Here is a 23,233-nt window from a genome sequence, read left to right on the forward strand (position 1 = left end):
CACTCACTACCCCTGGTGAAAAGGCCACAACAACAGCTAAAAAAAACGAAAATCACACAAAAATCAGCACAATCCCAAGCCATCCAGGCCCTCCATGATGTTTAAATTCAAGACACCCCACAGAAAGACTAGGCCCATGCACCACTCACTACCCCTGGCGAAAAGGCCACAACAACAGCCCAAAAAAACAAAAATCACAGAAAAATCAGCACAATCCCAAGCCATCCAGGCCCTCCATGATGTTTAAATTCAAGACACCCCACAGAAAGACTAGGCCCATGCAACACTCACTACCCCTGGGCATAAAGGTTGAAAGCTAGGCAAAATGGTTGCAGACCTAAGAACACTGCCTGCATTCAAAATGGCCCCCTGCCTCCCAGCACATGGCCAGGGCCTGCCTGTAGCAGCACTCAAAATGGCCCCCACCCACATGGCCTGTCCCCATGAACACCCCAAAAAATCGAAAAACACAGAAAAGTCAGCAAAATCCCATGCCATCCATGCCCTCCATGATGTTTACATTCAAGACACCACACAGAAAGACTAGGCCCATGCACCACTCACTACCCCTGGTGAAAAGGCCACAACAACAGCCTTAAAAACGAAAATCACAGAAAAATCAGGACAATCCCAAACCATCCAGGCCCTCCATGATGTTTAAATTCAAGACACCCCACAGAAAGACTAGGCCCATGCACCACTCACTACCCCTGGTGAAAAGGCCACAACAACAGCCCAAAAAAACGAAAATCACATAAAAATCAGCACAATCCCAAGCCATCCAGGCCCTCCATGATGTTTAAATTCAAGAGACCCCAAAGAAAGACTAGGCCCATGCACCACTCACTACCCCTGGTGAAAAGGCCACAACAACAGCCCAAAAAAACTAAAATCACAGAAAAATCAGCACAATCCCAAGCCATCCAGGCCCTCCATGATGTTTAAATTCAAGACACCCCACAGAAAGACTAGGCCCATGCAACACTCACTACCCCTGGGCATAAAGGTTGAAAGCTAGGCAAAATGGTTGCAGACCTAAGAACACTGCCTGCATTCAAAATGGCCCCCTGCCTCCCAGCACATGGCCAGGGCCTGCCTGTAGCAGCACTCAAAATGGCCCCCACCCACATGGCCTGTCCCCATGAACACCCCAAAAAATCGAAAAACACAGAAAAGTCAGCAAAATCCCATGCCATCCATGCCCTCCATGATGTTTACATTCAAGACACCACACAGAAAGACTAGGCCCATGCACCACTCACTACCCCTGGTGAAAAGGCCACAACAACAGCCTTAAAAACGAAAATCACAGAAAAATCAGAACAATCCCAAACCATCCAGGCCCTCCATGATGTTTAAATTCAAGACACCCCACAGAAAGACTAGGCCCATGCACCACTCGCTACCCCTGGTGAAAAGGCCACAACAACAGCCCAAAAAAACGAAAATCACAGAAAAATCAGAACAATCCCAAACCATCCAGGCCCTCCATGATGTTTAAATTCAAGACACCCCACAGAAAGACTAGGCCCATGCACCACTCACTACCCCTGGTGAAAAGGCCACAACAACAGCTAAAAAAACGAAAATCACACAAAAATCAGCACAATCCCAAGCCATCCAGGCCCTCCATGATGTTTAAATTCAAGACACCCCACAGAAAGACTAGGCCCATGCACCACTCACTACCCCTGGTGAAAAGGCCACAACAACAGCCCAAAAAAACAAAAATCACAGAAAAATCAGCACAATCCCAAGCCATCCAGGCCCTCCATGATGTTTAAATTCAAGACACCCCACAGAAAGACTAGGCCCATGCAACACTCACTACCCCTGGGCATAAAGGTTGAAAGCTAGGCAAAATGGTTGCAGACCTAAGAACACTGCCTGCATTCAAAATGGCCCCCTGCCTCCCAGCACATGGCCAGGGCCTGCCTGTAGCAGCACTCAAAATGGCCCCCACCCACATGGCCTGTCCCCATGAACACCCCAAAAAATCGAAAAACACAGAAAAATCAGCAAAATCCCATGCCATCCATGCCCTCCATGATGTTTACATTCAAGACACCCCACAGAAAGACTAGGCCCATGCACCACTCACTACCCCTGGTGAAAAGGCCACAACAACAGCCCAAAAAAACGAAAATCACAGAAAAATCAGCACAATCCCAAGCCATCCAGGCCCTCCATGATGTTTAAATTCAAGACACCCCACAGAAAGACTCAGTCCACCCACCACTGAGTACCCCTGGGCAAAAGGCCCCAACAACTGCCCAAAAATCGAAAATTCCAAAATTGTAGTTGCAGCAACTGTAATGCCCCAAACAAACTTACTTGTGAAATTTCTAATCCAAAAGTTATCCAAAGAAAGTCAAAAAGGCCTCAAATCCAAATATCCAGCAGCATCCACAAAAAGTAATCCTTCCAAGTGAAGAATCCGAATGAAAGTGACCAGCACATGAAGAAAGCACTGGGAGGAGCCTGCTGGACAGGAACAGGAAGTTGGAGACTGTGGGGCACTTCCTTCCTCCCCCCCTCCCCCAAATGGACTCCTTGCCAAAAAAAGTGCAGGCAAATGTCAACCTGACAAGTTATTCTGATAAAAATCATCATTTCCAGAAGGTTTATGCTGCTTGCTGGTGGATTTCTTGTGCAGAATTGCAAATTTTGTATTTTCGCGAGTGCGAGATTGTTGCTGCCCGCCGCATCTACGGGTTCGCAATTGCGAACTCCCGCGATACGTGATCACGGCGTACTCGCGTTGACAAACTCTCGCTGTGCAAGGTGGCGGGCGCGATGACGTATTCGCGGTCGCCAAACTCCCGCGGGATCTCGCAGCAAGATCCAAAATGGCGCAGCACTCGCAAAATATTGAGAAAAACAACTCGGCAAACGCTGAATGACGGTAAGTGAACGCCGCGCGCCGCAAAATTGTATCACCAAGAAAAAAAAATCCGCTGCGCGCGAATTTGCGGATTTTCGGTAAATTCGCGAGCGTTCGCGGATTGCGAATTTACCGAAAATCCGCAAAATCCGCGAGCTGAACGGATTTTCCGCCCATGCTTAATGGTGGGCATCCGACTCGCCTTGTCCCCCTCCCTATGTAGCCTTTTCTTATAATTTGACTGTGCAAACCTATCAAGTCAATTCCAGGTGTCTAGCAATTCCTTCTTACAATCCTGCCATGCATGCAGACTGAGGCACTTCTCAACCAACTCCTTTTCCAGGGCACCTAAGCATTTGTCAAGGCCATCTAAAGTTTTAGTAAGCTGCTATTTGACCATGTATGATATTTTCAGGCATTTCCCCCTTCAACCATCATTGCATCCCAATTCAAAGGCTCCGGTGGATAAACTGCCCCAGTTTTCACTAAAATAAGCATCCAGCACCGTTGACACCTAGGGGCCGATTCCGATTCTGGTCGGAAGGGCTCCGTGTCCGGAGCCCCTCCGACCCAATCGGTCAGTGCCGGCCGGATTCCTTTCCGACCTAGCCATTCCGATGGGCTCGGTTGGCATGGAATCCGACTCGGATTTCCAGATGGCTTACGACAGGCTCGGAGAGGCCGTCTGCCATCCGGAAATCCTTCAGTACTCCCCCGGTCGCCTCTTTACGACCGAGGGAGAACGATGGCAGTTTTTCACTGCCTTTTCGTGCCGGTGTGTCCAGCGCGAAAAGGAAGTCTCTAGGCAGGGCCCCCATGGGTGCAAGGGTGCCGAATGGTGGGCTGGGGGCACCTTTCGTGCCTCTCTGTGGATCCCTGCACCCAGTGGAAGGTACCTTGGGGTGCCAGCCACAGGGTGCAGGGATGAACTGCACCTCTGCTTTTCTCAATGCAGGCATGCATTCCGCTCGGAATGCATGCTTGCATTGCGAAGTATATAAGTGTGACTGGCCGTAACCGACGACAGCAGGTCGGTCGGTTACAGCTCCTGACCAATGTCGGACGGACCTGAGTCGGTCCGACATCGGAATAGGCCCCCTAATGTGCAAACACCTAGTCCGTTAACGCCTCCACACTTATTCTCCATAATGGCACCACCGGGATCTGCACATGCATTCGAAACGTAACCAGCAGGGGTGTTTGGTCTGATATATAAAGCGCCAGGTAAGTAATATTTTCCACCCACTATGGAACCACATCCGATAGCAAGCAGTAGTCAATATACGTCTCTGTGGCAGGCACATAGCAAGAGTATAATTTACTCTTTGGGTGGCATATTCTCCAAATATCTTGAAGCCTCAGATCTCTCATCATTACCCGTAATGTGTCAGTCATTGCTGGCTTAGTATCCACATTTGAGAGGTGGCAATCAATCGCTCCATTTAGTACACAGTTTAAATCTCCAAACATAACTATAGCCACCCACATGTGTTTTAATGCTGTGCGCATAACGGAGCCAAAAACATGCAGGTTCACCTATGGTCGGGCCATACACATTCACCAGACATACAGTGTCCCTGCAACTATCACATAGCAGCCCTCCGGATCCATTTTCACCTCCTTTGCTACAAAGGGAACCCTGGGGGCGACCAATATCATAGCCCCCCTAGCATAATTAAAGTACATAGTTGCAAAGACCTGCCCCCACCATCTACGCCACATAGAGAGCAAACAGGCTCCCAAAGTATGGGTCTCCTGCAGGAAGGCCAAAGGAACCCCATATTGGCACATGTAAGAGTGCACTCTCTGCCTCTTACGAGAGTGACCCAGCCCTCTGATGGAGTGGTGTGGCTCACTGGTTAGAGGCGGCAGACCCGGAAGCAGAGAACGGCCCGGGACCAGGGTTCAATTCCCGACGCGGCGGGGTTGTGGACCAGGATCAGCGGACTCGATAATTCTCGCCTCGGTGCCTACTCTAACCAGGGATCACACTCGGCAACTCTGGGCATTAGCTTGCCTTATCTCTACAACGGCCCCCCACATTCGCCGGGGATGCCTGGTTTCACCTTGGAGATACCCAGTAGGGACCATCTCACAGGGATAGCCAGGACGGGTTCCCCAGCGGTCTACAGCGCCACGACGCCTCAGGGCAGCAGTGCGCTTTACAAGATACATACATACATACATAAAAGTTGATTATTAATGTAATATTCATTATTTAATTGATTATTCAATTGTTTCATAACTTTATATATTAGTTACATTTTAGGTGTGGGCTGTTGGGTTTGTAGAGCTGTGGAGTGGACACAAATTAAGTAAACATTAACTAACAAATAATGAAGAACTGCTAATTAATTATTTGATAGATTATCAATTATGTAAATTATGTTCTCATGTATTTTAGATATATTTTAAGTTTGGGCTACTAGGTTTGTGGAGGTATAGTGTGGGAAGTTAGTTAAGTAATGAATAAATGTTCTTTTTTTCTTGATAATAAATTACTAAATTTTTAATAATTATATAAGTTGTTTAATTTTTTTTATATATATATAATTTTTTCAGGTCAGTTCATAATGTTCATAATGCGAGTTGTTTATTCATTCTGAATTATTAGGGTTATTAAAATATCTAATGTGTTTGACAAGAAGTACTTTCCCTAATGTTGCACAGACTGGACTGGAAATAGTAAATGTAATCTCTCCAAAGTCCAATGCTTTCCCTACTGTTGCACAGACTGGATTGAGAATAGTAAATTTTACCCCTATAAAGTCCAATGCTTTCCCGACTGTCGCGCAGACTGAAGTGGAAATAGCAAATATAACCCCACCAAAGGGCAACGCTTTTTCTACTGTTGCACAGACTTGAGTAGGAATAGTAAATATTAACCCTCCAAAGTCAAATTCTTTCCTTACTGTCAACCTGTTTGGAGTGGGAATAGAAAATGTACCCCCTTTGAAAGCCATTGCTTTCGCTACTGTTGCATTAACAAGAGTGGAAAAAGTATGTCTGTGATTCACAGACTTCAATACTTTTAATATTGTTAAATATATCTGTTAGTATTATTTGTGTATTTGTTATAAATATACATATTTGTTAAATGTTTTTAGAAAAGTTAGTAAATCTGTTCTTGGGGGTTTTGTATTATTTTATATTAAAATTAATTTGGAAATGTATTTCATATTTTGCTGTTGTAGTTGATTTGTAAAAATGTTTTATGTTTCATATATAAATATATATATACATATATACATATTTATATATAAAAATATATATATTCACAAACGCGTTTCGGGTTTCTCCCTTCGTCAGTATGTCTACAAGGGAGAACCCCGAAACGCGTTTGTGAAGCGTTAATAAAACTGAGCTGCAAAGAATCCCGCGAGTGCTGCTACGTTTCTTCCCGGCTGGGAGAGAGGGTTTGGAGCAGAATATTGACACGGAGCACCACCGTGTTAGCTGCACCCACCTACGAGTGTCCCGTTTTCAAAAAGGTGCGGAGGAGCGATAATATATATATATATATATATATGTATATATATGCTTTCTATAATAGCACATTTTAAAAAATAAACCCACAAATGTAACATAATGTAAAATATATATTTGCAAAACTAGTATTACTTTATTTATATATAAACATACAAATACATATATATCTGTGTGTGCTTATATAAGCATATATTTATATATAGTATTCAATAATATTTTAATTTATATAATGTACTTAATATTAAATTATTTAAGATTTACAATTTGAAACTCTATATATTAAAAAACTATATTTGTGTATGTGTTTTAACAATATTAATGTGAAACTCTACAAAACAAAATCCCTATTTTTGTACATACCATTATAAGGATAGGGACACAAAAAAATGTTAATCAATATTTCTGCCAAAATATTTTTGTGTTAGATATTGTTGCTTTCGATATTTTGTCAGTGCTACGGCATGCCTTCACTAATCAGCATATATGTGAAGCCTCTGGGAGATCTGATAATGAATTATGACAAACAAGTGTTATCCTATGCAGATGGCACACAAATACTCGTCAAACTTAACTGCTCCATGTCAAAGGCAGTCTACATCCCAGAGACTGTCTGGCAGCAGTGTAGAACTTGATGTCTGCCAACATTTTGAGGTATCAAAATTGTGATTACTAGCGCCAACTGTCCTGTACGTTATGATGCCCATTGACCTCCATCTCTGAGATTTCTTCTGACCCCTTTTTAGATGTTTGGTTTGAGCAATATCTCTCTTTCAATACTCAGATTAAAAAAACAGGGGCTGCATGCTTCTAATCACTGAGAACCTTGAAGAAAATGCTCTATTTTTTCCCAAGTAAAAACTGGGCTACTGTGATTAGTTCAGCTACTTTGTCAAGCTGGGCAATGGGAATGCCCTGACTTTTGGTCTCCTGCACTTCCATTCTGATATGCTTCACAGGATCTGAAGATCTCAGGAATTGTAATAATATCTGTAGAACACAGGTTATTTGTCAGGCAACATTTCTACTTGAAGATCATTTGCCTGATGCACCAGGTAGAGTACAATGCTGGGTGTAAACACCTTTTTTGTCTGTGTTGATTGTTTATTCTATCAAGATCCTTCAGGCTGAATTTTCTTGCAATGATCTTTGATCCCAACCACTGCAAGGCATAGCGAGTGACTATGGTCCTCGCCACAAACTTTGGAATGACCATTCCCTAATTCCATGTCAGACAATCCATCACCTCTTTTCCATAAAAAAACTGAACACCCACTTGTCATGTTAATGTGTGTGTACGCTTTCTCTGTTTCCTGTCCTGCTAATTACTTTTTTTAGCCTCAGGAGCAGGATGCCTTTGGGCAATAGTTGCACTTTACAAATAGATAAAATGAGCTTGTACCCTCAATCACACCCTGGAGAGAGCCTTAACAGCTCATATTGTTTTACTCCTTACTCCAGGACAGTTAAGTGCCCCAAAGAGAGTAAATCAGATGTTCACTTTGGGAGCAGTTGTATTATAAATAGCTCCAAATGTTGATTGTCACAGAATCTTCAAGAAAATACTTCACTAAAGAAGAGTACATTTCCTCCATGGTGCCCCCTGCAAAGATACAAAGTCATCTCAGAATATTTGCTACAAATAGAACTTTCCCTCCTAGAAACAGATGATCCACCCCAGGAAAGAATATCCTTAATCTTTCTAAACTGCAGCCTAACACAGCTTCGTCTTCAAAACCCTGTCATAGTGTTGTTACCTCACAACCCACTATAGTCTTCTAACCTAAAGTTCTCACATTCTACACCATCAAAACCCTAAGAAGGCCAGTCTCTTATATTGCTAGTACAAATCAGAGACAGCAACACTCAAATATAGTTTTGTAACCACTATAGCAAAACAGACTTTTAACTTCAACTTTCTACTATCCTTTTGTGATCACTATATCCTTGAAAACTATACATAGGCTCAAACCCAAAACACTGCATTTTATATCCAAGCACATTTTTCTAACCCCAAAATTGTAGCGCAGTCTGTAACCCCAAAACCTAAAATGTCTGTAACCCCAAAACCATAAAACTGTTTGTAACTCCCAGACCTGACAATCATATTCTTCCTAAGAAACAGGAAAACAAGAAAGGAGAAGAGAAATCCAACATCCTTTAAATTCTGGGAATCAGACCCAGTGACAACAACTTTGTACCTGAACTCATTTCTGTTTCCCCACTGAGAGTGGCTTCTCCAGTTAGCTCGGCCTCATTATGTCTCCCCAACAGCCCGCACCATGCTTAGCAGTATTTCAGGATTGGTTTACCTTTAGTGACAGTGAGTGTGAGCCACGCATCACGCAATATCATCTGTCCAAATTCTGTTTGTAATGGTGGATTTAGGAAAGCCACCTAGACCACCATCTCCCCAGCAACAGAGATGATCAAATTATTTACCACTCAGACTTCCATGTCCCGTGACAGCCACACACCATCAATTAACTACAGAAGAGTTTTCTTTAATACTTCCCTTATGTATGCTACCCACTATGCAAATCTTCTCCTCATAGAAGCAATCTAACACCATTACAATTGAGTTAATAAGAATGAATTAAATGTTTAGCCCACCCAGCAAATCAACAACGTTCCTTACTTAAGTCTTATATGTAAGGACTGCAAACCACTCATTGTGGGTTCACTGCTAATTACAACCCAAAAAAGGGATAGGTCCATGTGCCAGAGAGGAGGTTTAGGGCCGGATGTAGGTAAATGTAATTTACTGACTCTAAAATACCGAATTTTACAGATTCGGTATTTTAGAATCGGTATATGCTATGTAGGTAAAAAAATCGGTATTTTTTACCGATTCGGACGTTTTTGTGGCCCCTACATCTCAAACACCAAATACCAGTCGGTAACGGACGAAATTCTGTATTTTCGGCCATTACTGACCGGTATTTGGTTACCTTCATCGGGCCCTTTGTGTTTTATACAGTCAGTTGCAGTCGGGCCGGCTACCTAGCTACCAGTGTGACAGAGGAAGCGCATCCACCACACACTGGAAGCAGAGTGTCTGTTCCATTTCAGTATCCCAAATTGGCAGACATTTTCAAAGAACCTATAATTTATGTCTTTTGGGACAGAAATGTTTCATACTTGGTAAATAGGCATGTACCTCTGCTCTGGGTGATCATAGTCCATGCAATGCTATACTAATTTTAATTTAGCCCAGTTAACAAGCTAATCTAGAATACGGTCTGCTGCCTATGCTGTCCAAAATGATTCTGAGGTTCAGAACCTGTTCTGGAGCCTGACGAATGCGCCCAAGCATGCCCTATATCTTGACACAGGACTAACTTCTGTGTCTTGGGTTGTTGGCATAAAGTGATGGTGGCAGCATCCTGGATTTTTTGGATTACAGTACTGAACAGACCATTTTTACTAGTTCAGTCAGAGTGTGGTACCTGTTGGTCCCACTCTTGCAAAGTTTAGCTCATAAGTGACATCGATGTGCTGGCATCCCTTGTGCATGTCGAGTGCCTGTGTGAGGTATGTGTGGTAGCAGGACTCCATGTTGGTGTAAGAGAATGTTGCTGGGACCAATGGTATCCATTTTGATTTGACCCTGGTTTTACATGGCACAAGATTAAGATCGAGTGCAGCTTCACATACTACACATGCTTTTAATTTCCAGTTGTGTAAATGTTTACATTTCCCCTATTCGTTATAGGCATGCTCTGGAGTCACAGTATGGTAAACTCAAAAATGTATTTAACTCACAAATAGGGCATATGGACTCTCCCCATGACAAAGAATTTGGAAATGTAAAAAATATATTTCGTTTGAAAATAAGTAATATAAATATGTTAAGATAGCATATTACAATCGTCAGATGAGAGTTTAGTCAAATGAGCCGACTCACCACCAAATCCTGTTAAGTAATTCCTTCACGGCATCCTTCATATACTTATGCATAGTTATTATGTAAAGTTTTTGAGGTCACTGGCCTACTGTACTATTTTTTCATTCTTAGCCATGGTTTCTTCATTTATATTTCCTTTTACTTGCAGCTTAAATTCCTGCTTGTTAAATGAATTTATGTTTAAAACAGTGTCACGAACAAGGTTTGTCAAAGGTATTGGACAGCATTTCTCTTACTTGAATATATAATACATTTGTCATAGATTCACTAGATCCTTCTTTCATTTCAGATGCACATACATCTCCCACATCTCACAAATGGGTTTTATTCTTTTTTATTCTTCTTTTAGATCTATTGTAAACTGTACTACTTTAAATTACTCCCTTCTGATCTCTGTTTGCAAAGTAATGTAGTCAAGGTTTTCAGAGTGTTAGTGTTGCTTTGAAAAAATTCTGATATTTTCTGAGAATTTGCATATGGTTAGTATGTAATTGAGCAATTGGGGTGCAGAGCTCTGTGTCGGTCATAAGTATTTCTTTGCCATTGCCTTGTCCCCTCGTATTATTTTTCTAACTTACAGTTTCCTTGAGCATTTTTGCATTGGTGTATGAATGATATTTAAGAAGAAAACAGATAGGAGAAATGGATTTTTCCAATGAATGTTTATTTACATGTGCACGTGCATTTACCAGGTAATAGATTACAGTATTGTTGTGCATTTTCTGATTAAGAACTTCATGCAATTATCATTGGTTATCTGCAGCCACCAGTAGTTTGTTTTGATAGTTTTTAATTTGTATATGAAAAACATGTCTTTGGCTTTGCATTGGAGATGGTGACTTTGAACTTGCTGTCAAGGCTCAGTTACTGGATTAGATTACAATTTTCAGTTGTGCCTCACATTGTTTTACTTCTTTTGCGCCTTCATCTTCAGGATCATGACAATCATGTTGACTCTTCATCTGGACCTACATTAGATGCTTAGCAATATGAGATGTGTCATGCTAAAGATCTTCCAAATGTTTCAAAGTGATATGTAATTCTTCAATGTCTGAGCTTACTTTTTCTTCTGCTTTCTTCTGCTGCTTTGCCTTTGTTTTTCTTAGTAGGAACAGCTATTTGTAAAGCATCTGGAGGGACTGATACTGTGTATTTGAAAAACTTTTTTCAAACAACAATGCACAAAAGGAGGGGAAACATGGCGGCCGCTAGTAAGCTTCGGTTGCGAGCTCTCCTTGGCTGGTGGTATCGGATCACTTGTGCTCTATTGAGGACTTTTGGAAACGTGAGGTATGCAGAGTAGGGGTGACACGGGGGCGAAACTCGTTGTTTGGGGTTTCTAATTCGGCGGTTTCTGTGGTTTCTGTTGCCCGACTCGGAGGAAGGCGCTGGGGAACACTGGGAGGAGTGTGGGCGGAGGTTGCAGCGCGGGTCAGCTCGAGCCGCTGCACTGCTGCTACGATCGGTTTCCCGGTGAGCGGGATCAGTAAGTGTCAACTCTCCAGGATTACAGGTGTGGGGAAGTTCATTACTAAAACTTCCCTTGTAGAACAGCAGGAGCCAGGAGATGGTTCAAGAGATCGCCTGATGACTCCGGTAAGGAGGAGGGAGCAGGTTATTCTGGAAGGATGTCTCAATACTGGCACCAGCACTCATAACCAGGCAGAAATCAATCTCCCTGGTAATCATCGAGGACAGAGGGAGATTAAGTTACACAGCGGGGACTGTGAATGGTGTAAATAGGTACACTTTAAGAAGTAGAGGTGCTTGGGAAAGGGTGAACTGGCTTTAACATCACTCACTTCCAGGGATATTCCCCCAAGGGTTCCTGTAATCTCACCACCAATTCAGAGTGAGCAATTTTCATGTAATCTGGACAAAAACCAAATATAAAGCATGCAAAGAAAAAGTCAGAAAACATAAAAATGACTCTCTCGCCACGTTCTTATTTTAAAGTACTGGTACTGATGGAGAGCGGTAATTTCTTCTGGCAGTTTCTCAATGCAAAACCCTCATGCTACCTCTATTTTACCGCTCAAAAGGTGTTGGGCCCTTCACACCATGTATTACCATCAGGAGAAATTTAAATAAAGATGAACAGTCAAAATGCAATTATTATTGTAAGCCAATAAAGAGAGTTGTTGATTATTTTAAAGGGTTTTATTTTCTAGTCAAAAAGTTAATTTTTCTCTGACCCTTTATTCATTAGTAAAATATCAATTAGGTTACAGAATTTTGGAAAACAGGAAAAATATCAATAATACAGAACACATTACAGTCTGCATATAAGCATTACATGTAGTTATGAAAATGTGGCGCAAAATTTCAGTCACAATTCTTAAAGAGTTTCTAAGAAAAATAGTCTTGCAAAGCTAATCAATAATTAAATAATTGGCAAAAAATCTCCCATTAAGAGAAATAAATGCATAAGACAAATAAATCTTTTAGACCTAATTAATTAGTCAAAACATGAACTTAAAGTTTAGCATCTATCCTGATCCACTGCACTCTCTGTCTGTCTGTGTCTAAAGAGGAAAGCAGCCCCTCCTTCACCAGACCTCAAAGGAATGCGGCATGAAGTGCCAAGATATGACGTGGAAGCAAAAAACCTCCCCCTGAATCTCCTCGGACGCAAACCTGCCCTTCAGCAATCTCCCGAGACGTTTCTCGTACCTAACCCATAGAAGCCAGCTGAGCTGAGAAAAAAAAAAAGAAGTGGTTGCTCCCATCCAGAGAGGACAGTATTTATACCATAATTATTGGCAGAGTACACAAAGATGTAAAATTTTTCAGGAGAACCTTACGTGATTGGTCAGTCATAAAGGCATGAGGTCACACTTCCCTGACTCATTCTAAAAAACCTGACTTCACTAGTCTTAACAAAAGAAGCATACATGAATAACTACATTTATAAACATTGCAACATTTACTAGGAAAAATGTTTCAATCTAATTCATCTTTTCCTTCCTTCTCAGCGCAGTAGATGGACACTTTTAACTAACTGGTACATTGGCAGAATGACAAGAATTCAGGTTGTCCTTGACTTTTTGTCATGAGGAAAGCTGCCACAGTCTGCGCATGCTCCCTTCTCATTAAATTTCAAGCCATAGTCTTGATGGATTCACAGGCAGCCATGTTTTGTGTAGGCCCCAAAAATAAAACAAACACAAAGATAATATTAATTTCATGTAAATCAGTCCATTATGTGTCCCAAGTGCATTATTAATTCACACACATTATAAAAAGAGGTGTTATTAACTGAAAATGTTTATCAAAATGTACAACAAGTCAAAGTCTATTAAGACAGGAATAATACATTTAGTTTACATGGATGTGCTGGGAAGAGAGAAACACATTCTATTAAAAATCTTCAAAGGTAAAAAGGCCACTTTTTCTCTACATTGCAAAAAAAACACATGTTAATTTAATTCAGCAAAAGCATTTTCAGTCTGAAGTGAATAGGCCTCACTTTTCATGTTTTTCATGTGCCATGTTTTTAACCTGCACCAAAATGTGCGTGGCAATTTAAATGCAGCCTGTCTGAAGCACAAAAAATAAAACAATGCATGACTGCAGATGAAATCTGCTCCATCAATCCACCCTCTTGATAATTCAAATCATAATAAAATGATTTATAATTCATCACACATATTTCATTTCATAAGTGGCAATTTTATTTATTTATTTATTTTTTAAATTGCAAAAGCTGAGCATATAAGAATGTTACTTCTATTTCTAAGGCAAACACAAGTTGGTCTGTAATCAGATCATATATAGCCAAGCTCAAATGTTTTAGTGCAGAGATCTGTAAGTAGCTTCTTGGAACAGTTAGTCTTCTTTAAAATAAGTAACTAAAATAATAAAAAAGGAATTCAACAGGACAGTTTCAGCATTTCTTTACTCATTGTCATCAGCTTGTCATCAGTATGGCTCATACTTTCCATGCAAATTGGACTACTTAGGTGCTGAGAAACTCTGACAGAGCACCATCAATCCTTTGCACTTTTTCAACCAAGGCCTTTCACTCTTATTTTCACTTTGATCAGATTCAGATGTTTCACCACAACATCTCTCAGATCAAAACCGTTGCACCATCCATTATGCAGATCTTGTGTAGCAGCTGCAATCTGGTGAGAAACTGCACACTGTACATCAACCAGACCTACACAGCAATGGCTAGTGTTCTCCTCAGTGTTTTCCACAAGTGCATTTGCATATGCATTTTCAAGCCACTTTGGTAATGCTGAAAAACAGTCTTTTGCAAAAGGTAACTCTGTGCTGCCATTGTTTTGCTTTATTATGCGTGACACTTCAGGCAGATAGCTACAATCCATTTCTTGTCCAATCTGTTGTTCTGCACTCATTATCTTTGAGACCACATTATGATCTGATTTCAGAGAAACTGGCAATTTATACCTGGGCATCAGTCTTTGCAATAACACATTTGTCACTTTGCACTTGTCATTTTTCTCAAAAACAGTTCTGATACAACCCTGTTGTGCTGCTTCAAAAACATTTTCTTGAGCCTCTTTAAACTTAACTGTGAAGATACCATAGAATGTATATGCTAACAGAACACAATTTTGTGCAACTGAATTAGCATTTCTCTCTCCCATGACAACAGTGACTCCCAATTGAGCAGATATACTGCATGTTATGGTAAGGGCAATCAATTTCGAATTTTGGGCTGGGGTAATTACTAAAAGCCATGAAGCTTTGACAACATCATGTATAAGGAGCACAGCATGTGCTGCTTTTAATGTGTCACCTTTCAAACTTGGGCCATCTACAAAAAGGACACTGTTGGGCTGACTCAGGTGTTCATCCTTAAAGTCTGAATTTGGCTTTATGCATATTTTCATGATATTTAGACACTCATATTCAGTTTCATCACAATCCAATTCATTTGCTGACATTTCTGTGAAGTTAGGGTCAAGGGTCATTGGGCAATACATCACAGACCCTTGAAAACATTCATCTTTTTGAATAAGCAATGAGAGAGCGCAGCCCTCCCTCTCACTGCAAATTAGTGTATTTTCTTTCAAATAAACTTTCATTCCTAGTGCTGGGGCGCGCCATTTTTTCTCTTTCAACTCTAGGAATGCTTTTGTGCAGTTGTTGTCCAATGGAAGCGGATCAGACACACCTGAGTGTGTCAGCCTCAGTAAAGGCTTAGCCACTAGGGAAAGGTTTAATAACCACTCTCTACAGCAGCTAACCATTCCCAAAAATGTCCTGACTTCTTTCTGAATTTGAGGTGGATTCATCTTGGAAATTATTTCCACCTTCTCTGGTGACACCTTTCTACCTCCCTTTCCAATTTTGTGTCCCAGATATTCATCTTCTTTTTGACAGTACTCCTGACTATTCTCATGCAATGGCACTGTGACATGAACTTGGCAAAAATCAATAAAAGTAAGCCATTCTTCACCACATGGAATGTGAAAAAATATATTGGCTGGATTCGGTACCACAGGACAACATGGAAAAAATATGCTTTTAATCTCCTGCACTATTCTGTTCTTTTCATTTATTTTCTGTGAACCTATGATCAGAAAGTTACACAAACTTCCAATCAGTTCCATCAAAAATCCTTTTATTGGTAAAATTCCTGCAACTGATTGTGTTCCTGAATACATGTCATCTGGTTCAAATTTTAATAAGACATGTTCAGCACATTTTATTAGCCTGGCATCCTTCTCTGTGAACTCTCTTATTTCTGTGTTTAATATTTTTTCCAAAGCAGAAGGTAATTTTTCAACTGTCTTTTCTGAAAACAATGCTACAACTGTCTCTTGATGGGCCATTTTAAAACGTACATCCTCATCAGGAATCTGAAAAATAGCATTATCTGGTGTACAGTAATCTGTTCTGCTTAATTTGCAAAATAATTGTTTTCCTGCTAGGCCTGAGTCACAGACAACAGTTTTGCAATCTTCCTCAAATGGGCCTAATTTTGGTGCACAATTTTCTCATACTTGGTTTGTAATTTCTTTCTTTAAAACTCCTGCAACTAAATCTGGACTTTCCACTGCCCTCACAATGGAATTGGTAAATTCAGAATTGTGAGTGTTAAAACTCTCATTTGCAAAAAGAGCAACCTGTTGGACTGGGTTCTGTTTTTGTCTCTGGAAACAATTCACATTTACTCTGGGCAACTCATTTAAATTCATTTTAGCATTTTCCATATTTTGTGGGACCATCTGTGCTTGAAAAATTTCTGCCATTGGTACCTGTTTCTGAACTGACATTTGCATTTGCTTAACTGGCATATTTTGCACCTGCATTTCTCCATGTTTTTGTGCATCATGTTTAAATTTAGTTTTCTTCTTCCAATGCTCAAATCTGTTATAAAGATGGCAAAAGGACACATTTTCCAGCAGTACAACATCCATACCTGAATTTGCACAAACCAAAACACCTTTACTTCCATCCTGTGTTCTTTTAATCTGTACCCAATCAACATCCTTTGCTAGCACTCTGCCCTTTAGGAAATAAATCACTGCTATATTTTCCTCCATAACAACAGAAAATGATGGTGCATTCATGCAAACCCTTTTCATTGTCTCTTCACTTGGCCTTTCCACAACTTTAGATTCAAACCACAATTCTGTTTGCATGGCAATGTAAAAGAACATTTCCAAATGAATGCACAACTCTTTTAAAAATTCATCAAATCCATCAACTTGTGGGTACCACAGCATAAATTTGTCTCTCAATTGTGGGATTGTGTTCAGAAATGCTGCAAGTTCACTTTTATTCTGTGGCATATGAACATGCACTTCTCCCACCATTTCTCTCAATGAGTAAGCAAAAGCTTCTCCCTCATTCTGCTTATTATTTTTCTCAATTATATCTGGTGGCTTCTTTTCCTTAGCCAGTTTCCTTTCAAGGTCTGGTCGTTTCTTTTTCTTCTCATGTTTTCGTGCCCATTTGTCTCCTAATTTCTCAAACCCATTGCATTTGAAAATATATTTTATTTCTGCAAGGTGCAATTGCATTTCTGAAGAATACATTTTCTCATTTGCTTCATCATCCATGTGTACCCTGAAACTTTTCTGAAATGGAAAACTTCCTGAAACATCAGTTTTATATTTTTGAGCCAAATCTGTCAGTCCATTATGAGTAATTAATGAACATGTAGCTGTTTCCTTACTCAGGGAAATTAATTCTTTTTCTTGACACTGGTTCACATTTTCATTATTTAAACAGCAGGGACAGTTAATTTCTTCATGTTCACATGTTGAATTTAAAACACTAAGCTGTTTCTCTTTTTCAGGGCCTGTGTTAATATGTTCCCCCATGTTTTCTATATTTTTAATCACTGCTGCTTCCTCAGAGCAGGTTTGAAAAATCCCATTTTCAAATATATTTATTTTATCCTGGGCTGCAGATGTTGTAAACACCATTTTTCTCTCACCTTTCAGTGCTTGGTGTACTTTCTGTTCAATAATCTGTGAATTCTGAGTTTGTGAAATAAACCCTGCCATAATCACTCCTTCTGCAGCCCTTTGCACCTTTTCAGTAGGGACCATATTAATTGGGACAGTCATAATTTTTCTAGGCATTATCTGTGCATCTGCAGTTTGCAATTCTTGAACTGAATCAGTCATATTTGAAGCAGTAACACCTGGAGGTATCACTGACAGTACTGAATCAACAGGTAATGGGTCAATATACAATGTCTGCACAGTTCTCTCAGTCTGTATTTCCCTCTGTTCAACAGAAGCAGTAGTCCCTGTAGTATTTATTGGTGCACTTTTTTCAGTATTTTTCATGGGAACCACATAAAGTGGTGGACACTCAGTTAACAATGCATCCATTATTTCATCCCCTGAATTATTATTTATTTGAAGCTCTTTGTCAGCATTAATTCCCTTCTCCTGTATATGGTGCTTTACCTTTTCATCCTCACTTGCTTTCTCTCTTGCTGCTTTTTCCCACAGGCTTAAGGCCTCAAATTGTGCAGCTTTAGATGGTGTCTTTATTTCACATAACACTTCCCTTAATTTGTCAATAATTTGCAATTCAAAAGTACCATCTTTTGGAAACCTCAAAGCACCCTCTTTTTCAGTAATCTTGCACCATTGGTGAACCCACATACATGTGTTTTGTCCCAAACTGGTAGACATAAAATGCACAGGTGTTCCTTCAGGAGCATCACCAATAAAAAACGAATTTTTCACTTTACCTCCTAACAGCCTCTTTAAACCTTCAAACAGTTTCATTTTTGCAATAGTTCAATGCAATTTCTTTTTTTCAAAGATGTCAATCTAAATTTCAGTCAGTTTTACTCCTACCACTGACCCTCCACAAAATCTTACTGCAATATTTTCTTAATCAATAACTCTGTTAGTAACAACATAAATACATTCGCTACTCTGTCTGTTGTGCTAAATAAAGGATAGATTTATATTCACTGCGAGTAACACATTCCGCTTACCCTTCACAAAGTAAGACCTTCCGTTTACTCTTCAAACACTACAGGTAAATCCCTTCCGCTTACCTTTCAATCAAGCTCAGAAGAACCTGCTACTCCTTTGGACTTATCCTTCAGGATATATCTTAGTCCAAAGTTTCACCAGCGAACCCTTTTGCTGTCAATCAAGCTCAGAAGAACCTGCTACTCCTTTGGACTTATCCTTCAGGATATATCTTAGTCCAAAGTTTCACCAGCGAACCCTTTTGCTATCAATCAAGCTCAGAAGAACCTGCTACTCCTTTAGTGTGACCCTTTCTAGGTGATATCAGACCAAAGTTTCACCAGCGAACTCTTTGCTATTAATCACTCACACAGAAAATAGTCCCTAATTTAACACTGCCAGCCCTCCTTAGCTTCTCAGTGTTATTCCAACAGACGAGTAACCTCAGTGCAGTGTGGCTTCCATTTACCACCCGCTATTCCTTCCCGGGATTCCACAGGTGTGCATACCTGCGTGTTCCAGACAACATAGAACAAGACACTAACTTAACATGAAGAGTTAAAACATGTAATCAATAACCAAAAAATTATGTCCTATGAAATTACCAATATAATCAATAACACCATCAATTCAAAATGAGCAAAATATCACCAACAGCAAAAATCATTACTATTTTCAACACTTCAAAAAATACATGCTAGCATATTAACACCATTTCACAACCCTATTGATACTCACACCACTTCTTGCATCACCTGCCAGTACTGCTTTGCCAGTCTTCAGGTTCTGAGCATTGGAGTCAGGAATCAGGACTTGGACATTTATCTAACTTGGGCAATTATTTTATTTCCCTCTTAAGGTCAATGATCCATTAGTTGAGTAGTTGATGGTGAAATCAAAAATTACTAATCACCAAACTAATCAATAATGACCATCCTCTGCTTACCAAAAACTGATGGAGAGCGGTAATTTCTTCTGGTAGTTTCTCAATGCAAAACCCTCATGCTACCTCTATTTTACCGCTCAAAAGGTGTTGGGCCCTTCACACCATGTATTACCATCAGGAGAAATTTAAATAAAGATGAACAGTCAAAATGCAATTATTATTGTAAGCCAATAAAGAGAGTTGTTGATTATTTTAAAGGGTTTTATTTTCTAGTCAAAAAGTTAATTTTTCTCTGACCCTTTATTCATTAGTAAAATATCAATTAGGTTACAGAATTTTGGAAAACAGGAAAAATATCAATAATACAGAACACATTACAGTCTGCATATAAGCATTACATGTAGTTATGAAAATGTGGCGCAAAATTTCAGTCACAATTCTTAAAGAGTTTCTAAGAAAAATAGTCTTGCAAAGCTAATCAATAATTAAATAATTGGCAAAAAATCTCCCATTAAGAGAAATAAATGCATAAGACAAATAAATCTTTTAGACCTAATTAATTAGTCAAAACATGAACTTAAAGTTTAGCATCTATCCTGATCCACTGCACTCTCTGTCTGTCTGTGTCTAAAGAGGAAAGCAGCCCCTCCTTCACCAGACCTCAAAGGAATGCGGCATGAAGTGCCAAGATATGACGTGGAAGCAAAAAACCTCCCCCTGAATCTCCTCGGATGCAAACCTGCCCTTCAGCAATCTCCCGAGACGTTTTTCGTACCTAACCCATAGAAGCCAGCTGAGCTGAGAAAAAAAAAAGAAGTGGTTGCTCCCATCCAGAGAGGACAGTATTTATACCATAATTATTGGCAGAGTACACAAAGATGTAACATTTTTCAGGAGAACCTTACGTGATTGGTCAGTCATAAAGGCATGAGGTCACACTTCCCTGACTCATTCTAAAAACCTGACTTCACTAGTCTTAACAAAAGAAGCATACATGAATAACTACATTTATAAACATTGCAACATTTACTAGGAAAAATGTTTCAATCTAATTCATCTTTTCCTTCCTTCTCAGCGCAGTAGATGGACACTTTTAACTAACTGGTACATTGGCAGAATGACAAGAATTCAGGTTGTCCTTGACTTTTTGTCATGAGGAAAGCTGCCACAGTCTGCGCATGCTCCCTTCTCATTAAATTTCAAGCCATAGTCTTGATGGATTCACAGGCAGCCATGTTTTGTGTAGGCCCCAAAAATAAAACAAACACAAAGATAATATTAATTTCATGTAAATCAGTCCATTATGTGTCCCAAGTGCATTATTAATTCACACACATTATAAAAAGAGGTGTTATTAACTGAAAATGTTTATCAAAATGTGCAACAAGTCAAAGTCTATTAAGACAGGAATAATACATTTAGTTTACATGGATGTGCTGGGAAGAGAGAAACACATTCTATTAAAAATCTTCAAAGGTAAAAAGGCCACTTTTTCTCTACATTGCAAAAAAAACACATGTTAATTTAATTCAGCAAAAGCATTTTCAGTCTGAAGTGAATAGGCCTCACTTTTCATGTTTTTCATGTGCCATGTTTTTAACCTGCACCAAAATGTGCGTGGCAATTTAAATGCAGCCTGTCTGAAGCACAAAAAATAAAACAATGCATGACTGCAGATGAAATCTGCTCCATCAGTACAAGGAGCTTCTGTCTCAGTAGACTCTCAATCCAATCTCAAATCTTCCTCACAACCTCACAAGAATATACTATATAATCAAGTGGGAGAAAATATGGCCACTGCCGGCCCTAAAAAAAAACTAAGACTGATCATGTTCTATTAAAAAACAGGTTTGATCCCTTAGCGAAAGAAAATTAGTCCTGAGTCCAGCCAACATTAGCTCTAGCTCCTCTCAGAGTTCAAGTCCGATTTTGGAAAACGTAATGTCCACTCTACTAACAGAAGTTAGAGAGAAATTTGCAATTTTAGTTCTTTTGGCGCGTAGAGAGCTGTGTATTAAATGGATTTTACATATCCCTCCTCTCGAAAGAGAGTGGGTAAGCTCGGTACAAAGAATAGCTAAATTGGATCGTGCGACTTAGAACACAAAAATAACAAAAATTTGGAGCTTGTGGGATAATTGGTATAAGATAGCCTACCCCTAAATTAGTTGCCTCTTTATATCTCCCTTTTTTTATCCGGTTCTCTCCTATTAAAGGTGTAAAACTTGTATTGTAATTTTTTGTCAATCTGTTTTACTATGGTTTATACTTAGTCTAATGTTTATCAATCAGAAATACAGGTTTATTGAGATTACCTGTATAACTGGAGTAAAAGGCTGGGCGACAAGGCATTGGGAATCTGGGATGCGATCCATCCCCTCCTTTTAAGGAGTAACCGGGTACCTCTCTTTTTTAGAATCGAGACAGCCCCAATCCTTTTTTTCTATCTCCACTTAAATATTGATTTGACAAATGAGGACTAAAAAAACCCAGAAAACAATGCACTTTGTTCTGTGCTTCCTCATAGATTTGTGTAGGCATCGAAATACAAATAGGTACAGTGCTTTAAGTACATACACCTGCACTCAAAAACACAAATACATAAATGCTTATACCCTTCTCTTTATATACTACTTTAATGTTATAAGCATACATTCAATACATAATCACACAATGCTTACATGGCATACACATACACTTCTAAACACATACATACAAAAATATACTTACATAAACATGCATATTTACAAAGTATTCTGGTAATCTACAATAGCAGGAACAGCTAATATAATAAAGGAAAAATATATCAATAAAACTATACCTAGGATAATAAAAATGAACGCAAATCACAACCAAACAGTTCAATTAATTCTGTGAAATAGAAATGTTTACTTACTCTACATTTAGTAGGCTCTAAGACTACAAATAGATTCCTATATTCCAAATATTGATGTAAGCAATTCGCCATAAATTTATATTAGAGTTAAAAGTAGACAAACTGGTATATTTGTTAAGACCGCCTACATCATGAGAATAGAATCTAATAAATCTAACCACTTACTTGCACAATGTCATTATCCCTAATGCCTTCAAGACCGTACTTTTTTCAATAAAAGACAGCGTTCTTTGTTTTAGATTTGTAGTTGTAGTTCAGTGTGTGGATCTTCACTCCCTGTGTCTTTGCTTCCTGTGCATGACTTTGCAAATCATGTAATTGCTTCTTAAGATTGTCACATTGACGTAGGTCAAGGGTCACTGTAGTAATGTGCTATTAACTTTCTGCATTCTTCACTGAAAAGGGCATCTTTGGATCTTCTGTATTGAGAGGATTGTGAGCTGTGACGTCCTAGATAAACATGCCTAATTTAGATTCAGAAAAGAGTTTGTTGCACAAACCAGATATATTTGTAGAAATATGTCTTTGACAACCTTCAGTAATTATGGGTACATTTAAACAATACAATAATGTTGATTACTTTAAAGGATTGGTTGACATGCACATTGCACACAGAATTGTGATCAAACTTTTACTTACCTCACCTGTTGCATACAAGAAAATACATGCATTATCTTCTCAACATATGCAGGCACTTGCAATATGTCCACCCAACTCCTGGGATTCTTATCACAAGCAGAAGTTCCACAGA

This window comes from Lissotriton helveticus, chromosome 11 (assembly GCF_964261635.1).
Source record: "Lissotriton helveticus chromosome 11, aLisHel1.1, whole genome shotgun sequence".
In the NCBI taxonomy this organism is placed as follows: Eukaryota; Metazoa; Chordata; class Amphibia; order Caudata; family Salamandridae; genus Lissotriton; species Lissotriton helveticus.